The following is an 8522-nucleotide window of genomic DNA, read 5'->3' on the forward strand; positions in this document are numbered from 1 at the left end:
TCTCTGATAAGAGGATGCTGATCCATAATGGGGGAGCATGGAAAAAATGGAGGAACTTTGATGGGAAAAAGGGAAGGGAGGAGTGAGGAGGGAGCTTGGGGGCAGGAAAGATGGTGGAGTGAGATGGACATCATTACCCTAGGTACATGTATGACTGCTCATGTGGTGTGATGCTACATTGTGTACAACAGAGAAATGGAAAGTTGTGCTGCAATTGTGTATAATGAATAAAAATGGATTCTGCTGTCATGTATACTTAGTTAAAATAAATTAATTAATAACAAAAACAAGTTGTGCTCAATACTGTTGGGGTGCCATGTCTTCTAAGTGCCTCTTAACTGACAGAGAAGGCATATCTATGTGTGTATTAATTTGTGTGTATACACATACCATAACTTTTATGTATATCCCATATATTAAGCTGAGTTTATACTGATGACTCAATGTTTAATCCGTCACCATGTGGAAAATTCTAGCCTTGCTTGACCGAAGACGCAAACTATAGCACATCCTGAACCCTGTCTGGTAATCTCTCATTCCAACAGTGAGACACTTGGCTTCCCTCTGTCTGTCATCCATTTATTTAATAGTTCAATTGTTTATCCATGGGGCCCTTTAAATAAACTCTTATTTTATACCCCATGGAGAATAGCTTTATCAACTAGAATGCAGTGTTTATGTGCAATTCATTTAACTTTTAGTCTCACAGATTTAGTTCATTTACAAAGGAACTTAGGTCAGTTTCTTCTCTACCCCACCTTCTACTCAATGTAGTTGGATTATTTTATACATGTGAAGTACAGTTGGATTTCCCGGGATGGGGGAAGAGAGAGACCTTGAGGTATTTTTCTCCTGGTGTTTCATTTGTCAGGCTGTGGTTTAGAGATGGTTGTGTTCCTCTACCTGTAAAGACCTCAGAAATCTGGTGATTACCCCTTTTCCTTGTCCTTCAGGCCCAGAGGTAATGCCATTAGGTATTAAAAATGTTATCATTTTTCTTCATGTTACCATTTTATTAAACTCCTTGGTAGTGTTGATGTTTTTTGAGTTGCTGCTGCTTCTGCGTCTGAGGGAACCGTAGACGGAAGGATGGTGTGCGAAAAATGTGAAAAGAAACTTGGTACTGTTATCACTCCAGATACATGGAAAGATGGTGCAAGGAATACCACAGAAAGTGGTGGAAGAAAGGTGAATGAAAATAAAGCTTTGGCTTCAAAAAAATCAAGATTTAATCCATATGGAAAGAATGAATTCTCCACTTGCAGAATTTGTAAAAGTTCTGCGCACCAACCGGATTCTCATTACTGCCAGGGCTGTGCCTAAAAAGATATCATCTGTGCAATGTGTGGAAAAAAGGTTTTGGATACCAAAAACTACAAGCAGATATCTGTGTAGATGTATTGATGAAGTTACTGGCTTTTTGTGATTTTTCTTTCTGCTTTGAATTTTCAAGGCATAAATAGGTGTTCAACTTAAAAAATAACCTATTTCAGGACAAATGATTAAGTTTTAGCCAGGAAAATTGATCAGTATTTATTCTTTTGCTCTCAAAAAGTTCTAAACAGCAACAATGTAACTAATATTTTCCTTTAAGTGGTTATTTTTCTTATGAGCATTTTTTGAGCTAAAGTGGCAAATTAAATGAAAAGGTATTTCTGAGTTCTGTATGCACTTTTTAACTTAACATTGTTTTATCTTATCCCCTCCATCTATTTTTATTTATAGATATTGCAAAAAGTGAGGAGATTATTGATACTTTGCCTTGAACTTGGCATCCAGAATGAGAATTTCTTACCTCATTCCCTTACTGGTGGCATAGTTCTTAAGAGTAAGCAGTCCCTTAATGAATTGAAGTTTCAGAGGATATTTAAATGTTTGAGGTCATTATTGCTGAATGGTTTCTTAGTAATTAATTCAGACCCAAATCAAAGACAAGTTGGATTTGTGATTTTTTTAAAAAAAATTGTTTTTGAATTGTTTTTGCCAGTTCCTTTCATATGTGAACAAAAATATAAGGAGTACCTGTGTGTCCATATGAATACACTGGTTTTCAGAAAAACATATTACACATATTAATTGCTTGAATTCAAATTGATGTGAAAGCTGTGAGAATGGTGTTCATGCATGTTGATGTGTATTGAAAATGAATCCCCCCCTCCTTCGGAAAAGCTCTTTGAAGCAGATAACAAACTTTTTTTTTTTTAACCTCCTTCCCACCCCTCAAAGAAATAAATAGAACAAAGCAAAAAACAAACAAACAACTCTTTAAGTACCCTTCCTGTTAGTTAGCTTTCCCTTATTGTAACAAAATACATAAGATAATTCAACTTAGAAAGAGGAAAAGGTTATTTCGGCTCACGGTTTTAAAGATTTCAGTTTATAGTTGCTTGGCCCTGTTGCCTTGGGCCTTGGTGGCGTAGTACATCATGTCAGGAGCAAGTGGCAGAGGAGAGCTGTTCAACTCATGGCACTTGCAAAGAAAGAGACGGAAGGAGAGAGAGGGAAAGAAGAGGAAAGAGAGAGAAAGGGGTCAGCATTCCCATATCGTCTTCAAGAGCCTGCCCCCAGTGACCTGACTTCCTCCCTCCAGACCTCTTAAAGGTCCTGCTACCTCCCAAGAGCACCACAAACTGGGGACCATGCCTTCGACATGGGCCTTTGAAGGACATTGAGGATGCCAACTACAGCACATCCTGAACCCTGTCTGGTCCCTGGGCCATAGTTACAGGGTGGATGAAGTAAGTGAGAAGGAGAAGATCAAGCTCTTACCACCCCCAAGAAGGGCATCGGGGCACAGTCTCCTCACAATGAGAAGGGCCAGGGGCATGGTCTATTGTACCTGTTGAGGACATTTGCTGTAGCAACCACATATTTGCAAACAAATGTTTGAATTTGCAATCATTATCATGATGTGTTGAGTCCCGAAAAAGGGCTGCTATCCCAAATTCTCAGGAAGAGGAACTGCCAATTTGGAAACTTAATGACACCCTACGGGCCACCTACAGTGAAGCATGCATTCAGTGTTTACAGCTGTGGTAAGCAGAATTTCTGAAATGGCCCCCAAAGATGTCCCTCTCTATTTCCTAGAACCTGTGAGTATGAGGAAAGATTCTCTCTTGCTTGTCTCATGTTCTGAGGCACAGCTGTTTTTTTTTTTTTTTCCTATAAGGAGATCTTCCTGGATTGTGTGGGCAGGTGTTCCCAGGACTCTTAAAAGCAGCAAGCTTTCTGTGGCAGCTGGAAGAAGAGATCAGAGAGATTTCAAACACAAGGGTTCTTCCTTGCACCATTGCTGGATACAGTAAGCTGAGAAATTTGTCATTTCATTGCATCTATTTGACAGATCTGGTGACCAGCAAATCTATACAAAGAGGTTTAGGGTAAATTGGGGTATGGAAGCTATTCCTTTTACTGGAAGCTGCTTGAAGGAAACAATGGCTGCTGTCTTTTTTGGATTAGGGACTCTCTTCTGTGAAAGGCATGACACCATGTGTTACCTGTGGCCACCATGGTCCGTATTGGAGCTATGCCATGGTACCATGCCACTTGGCAGCAGTGCTGTAGTTACTCTTTGTAGGACTTGTCCTTATCTCAGGACTTCTTGTTTTTATTTAAAATGATTCCATCGGTGTTTGCCAGAGCAGCCCACAGACCACTGGCTGAAAGGTCCAAGGGCTTGACCATTGCCAAGTCTGTGAAATAGAAGATGTAGGTTAAGCCTAGATCCACATTTTCATAAACTCTCATTAGTGAAAGTTATGTACCATGAGTTATGAAAGCAACTTGCCTAGAAATATTCCACTGAGGAAGTCTTAAGGAGTATTCTGTGTTGGTACAATCTGTAGCACCACACCTTTGTTCACTAGCGGAACTGAGTGGAAGTCACACTGTTAGAAATGGTAGCTTTTCTTGAATTCTGAATTGGATAGACACTAGTCTCCCTATGAGTTCTGGTGTCAGATGAACTCTGAGCTACTTTAACCAGCTAATTAAAGTTCCTTTACCTCATGTAGGATGAGCCAGTTCATCTCCATATTGGAAGAGTCTAAACTAAACCTCAGTCAATTGTCTTATACTGGTGACAATGGAGAATGAGGGATTCGTGTCAGTGTACAAAATAACTCAGAAGTGCATGGTCTATAGACAGAGGGTGGGTGGTTAGGTTAGAATCTGGAACTTAGAATTTTTAACTTCTTTGGCTCAATAGCAATTTGTGCATGTGGCCTTATTTTGACAATCTGTGCTTGAAATGCGTTTGCTTCTTTTGAATCACTTATCCAAATTCCTGTGCATTGGTTGATGGATGGAAGGTCTTTTAAAGACAATATAATTTAAAAAATGGCCTACACACACACATGGAGACCTCAGACTGCATGGACCATGCATTTGAGGAATTGAAAAATCACAATACAAAATAAACAGAAGTATAACTTTATTGACTATATGAATGAGGACTGAAGTAAAGTTATATGCATACTCATTGAAAGAACATTTGATCTATTCACTGTGAGAAGGAATCTTTGCCAAGTGGCAGCCATGCATCAAGGACAATTACAAAACAGAAATGAGCCACAGCATGGTTTGAGCTACTCAAAGCAATTTGTAGTAATAAAGTGTTTTCTTTCCTTTAAAAAAAAAAGTGATGAAAGCTATTTCACCTCTGGAATACTAATCTCTCCCAATTTTCTTAACTACTAATTGAAAGAAAAGCTTTTTCTTTTGAAAATTTTCCTTTTTTTTTAATTTTAAGAATTGAACAACTTGCAAATGTCAGTGAAAGAATAAAAAGATTTTTGCAGATACGCTGCTTTGGAAGAAAAATTGATGGAGATGCAGTCATTTCCCAGGGGCTTTTCTGGGGGCCCTGTCCATGCCAGAGGTTACTCACTTGTCCAGAGTGAAAGGCAATCTGGTTGGGTTATCTCCCTCAGCGGCCTTTCATAGTGGAGAAGACAGAGACTTGAGCTGCAGGGAAGTTGACAGAGACTAGAAACCAGTGTTGGACTCTCAGTAAGGTTTGGAAGTATATTTGCATTTCCTTAACTTTTCTATTGACCAATTTTGTGATGTGGCTCAAAGGCTACTTGTTATTTGGATACAGGGAGAAGGGTTCCTGGGAATATGTGGAATTGAGGAGGAGAGTATGTCCTTAGTAATAGGGAAAAGATGAACTATCCAATAATACATGCCTTTGGGAAAATTGGCTCCCCATTCAGGGAAAAGTTAGAGTGCTGCCATTGCCCAAACACAAAAGTAAATTCTTGATGAAATACATGCCTAAAATAGAAAGCCAAAAAACTTGATAAAGTACTAAAAGAAAATATAGGGGAATTCTTTTCTTGAGTTGAGGGTGATGAGAAATTTACTAAGCACAAATTTAAAAACCAGAGAGGAAATGATCAACAGATTGACCACCAAACAGAAACCACATAAAAACCCAAATCACTTGTGATTAGCAAATGAGACCATAAACAAAGTTCAAACACAAACCGTAGACCAGGAGGCCCTTCTATATATGAAAGGAAAAATCGTAGTCATAATAGTTAAAGAGTCCACACAAACTAGTGAGAAAAGAAGACAAACAGCCGTAGGAGGATCAGAGTCAAGTCTGGGACAGAGTAGAAGGACAAGAAAAACAATGAAGACTGGTAAATACTGAAAACCCGCTAAACTCAACTCACTAAAACCTAAAGAAACGTAAACTCAACATCAGTGAGATGCCCCATAATATTTGTTTGAGGGGCCAAAGCTCAGAAGACAGAGATTGTATCTGGGGTGGGTGGGGCACAGAGAAAGGAGCACTCAAGCCCCATTGGCACCGTTAGTGCAGCTACTTTGGTGACACTTGGGCAACGACTGTCAAAATCTGACAAGATCTGGAAAAATTAGAGATAAACATTTTTAACCCACTGATTCCATTTTTGGAGCTTAGCTTACATGAATATTTGCATATGGATACAAGATGAATAAACAATATCATGTACCTTGCACAGTGAAAATTGGAAATGACCTTAATACCGTTCAACAACTTTTGGTCCATACATATGTCTTGTGAAATATTGTGGGGCATGACAAAACATGTTAGATACAGTCATCCTCACTTATGTTTAGGGGTTGTTCCAAGAACCCTAGTGGATGCCTGAGACCTTGGATATAACTGACCCCTGTAGTTACTGTGTTTTCCCATATGTACTGCAGTGCTACAGAGTTTCTACATGGTACTGAATTAACCTGCCCTTCTTTTTCTTCTCTTTCCCCGCCCCCTGCATTGCAGCCTCAATTAAATTACCACTTTTATAATTTTGGACTGTTATTGAATAAAATAAAGGTTACTTGAACACAAGCACATTTATACCTTGACAGTCAATCTGATAACAAGGATGGCTACTAGGTAACTAACAGAGGGGTAGTGTAAATGGTGTGGATACACTGGATAAAGGGATGATTCTCAGGAAGGATGAAGGGGAATGATGAGATATTTCATCATGCTACTCAGAATGGCATGCAATTTAAAGCTTATGAATTATTTCTGGAATTTTCCATTTAATATTTTCAGGCAACAGTTGACTGTGGGTTACTGAAACCATGGAGAGTGAAACTGTAAATAAAATTGTCTGCTGTTTATGAATACACATAAAGAAATTTTCTAATCTATATTTGGTGAAATTCCTACTTATTTCAAAAAGAGCAAGAAAAACTATATACACAAAGGACATCTGTTGAACTAAATACATGAAAATGCATAGAAAAAGTTCTGGAAAGGCATGCAACCAAGTGTCCCCAGCAGTTTCCTGTGGGAAGGGGAAGGCATTGGAGTGATGGGGAATAGGGACTTATCCATCACGTGGAATGCAGTGATATATTACTTACATTTTTTATTTTATAATTGTTTAAAAGAAGTTCTGTCCTCCCAAGAGTAAGTGACTTTATAACTATCTATATACTAACGATGGAAATAGTAAGTTGTACTTCTGATGACTTTTTAGTTCATGGTACCAGTGATTTCTTTCTTTCTTTCTTTTTTGTTGACCATTTTTCTAATTTGTTATACTTAGTTATACATGACAGCAGAATGCATGTCAATTCATTGTACATAAATGGAGCACAACATTTAAATTCTCTGGTTGTACACCATGTAGAGTTGCACCATTCGTGCAATCATATATGTACCTATGGTAAAGATGTCCATCTCATTTCACCATCTTTCCTGTCCTGTGCCTCCTCCTCTGTGCACCCTCCCCTTTGCCCACTCCAAAGTTCCTCTGTTCTTCCCATTCTCCCGTCTCCCCATTATGGATCAGCATCCACTTATCAGAGAAAACACTTGGCTTTTTGTTTTTTGGGATTGGCTTACTTTGCCTACCATAATATTCTTCAAATCCATCCATTTACCTGCAAATGCCATAATTTTATTCTCTTTTAATGCTGAGTAATATTCTATTGTGTATAAATAGCACAGTTTCTTTATCCTTTCATCTATTGATGGCATCTAGGTTGGGTTCACAGTTTTTCTATTGTGAATTCAGCTGCTATTAACATTGATGTGGCTATGTCACTATAGTATGCTGATTTGAAGTCCTTTGGGTGTATAAACTGAGGAGTGGGATAGCTGGGTCAAATGGTGGTTCCATTCCAAGCCTTTCATCTATTGATGGCATCTAGGTTGGGTTCACAGTTTTTCTATTGTGAATTCAGCTGCTATTAACATTGATGTGGCTATGTCACTATAGTATGCTGATTTGAAGTCCTTTGGGTGTATAAACTGAGGAGTGGGATAGCTGGGTCAAATGGTGGTTCCATTCCAAGTTTTCTGAGGAATCTCCACCCTGCTTTCCAAAGTGGTTGCACCAGTTTGCAATCCCATCAGCAATGTATGAACGTACCTTCCCCCCCATATCCTCACTAACACTTATTATTGCTTGTATTCTTTTTTTTTTAGAGTGAAAGAGGAGAGAGAGAGAGAGAGAGAGAGAGAGAGAGAGAGAGAGAGAGAATTTTTTAATATTTATTATTATTATTATTTTTTAGTTCTCGGCAGACACAACATCTTTGTTGGTATGTGGTGCTGAGGATCGAACCCGGGCCGCATGCATGCCAGGCGAGCGCGCTACCGCTTGAGCCACATCCCCAGCCCATTGCTTGTATTCTTGATAACTGCCATTCTGACTGGAGTTAGGGGAAATCTTAGAGTAGTTTTGATTTACATCTATCTAATTACTAGAGATGTTGAACATTTTTTCATATATTTGTCGATCAATTGAATATCTTCTTTTGAGAAATGTCTGCCCAGTTCCTTAGCCCAGTTATGGATTGGATTGTTTGTTTCTTTTCGTGGTAAGTTTTCTGACTTTTTATATATCCTGGAGATTAGTGCTGTATCTAATTGTGCACGTGGTAAAGATCTCCTCCCTCTCTGTAGGCTCTCTCTTCACCTCACTGATTGTTTCTTTTGCTGAGAAGAAGCTTTTTAGTTTGAATCCACCCACTTATTGATTCTTGATTTTAATTTTCGTGCTATCGGA

The 8522-nt window shown here is 38.7% G+C and overlaps 1 pseudogene across 1 annotated transcript; it reads left to right on the top strand.

Moving 5' to 3' along the window:
• Positions 1 to 1089: 1089 nt before the first annotated feature.
• On the top strand, positions 1090 to 1395 carry LOC308633613 (cysteine-rich PDZ-binding protein-like; annotated as a pseudogene). The gene has a single exon. The product of its transcript is annotated as a cysteine-rich PDZ-binding protein-like (transcript).
• Positions 1396 to 8522: the final 7127 nt, after the last annotated feature.

The sequence above is a fragment of the Spermophilus citellus genome (assembly GCF_964194105.1).
Source record: "Spermophilus citellus genome assembly, chromosome: 14".
NCBI classification, from domain to species: domain Eukaryota; kingdom Metazoa; phylum Chordata; class Mammalia; order Rodentia; family Sciuridae; genus Spermophilus; species Spermophilus citellus.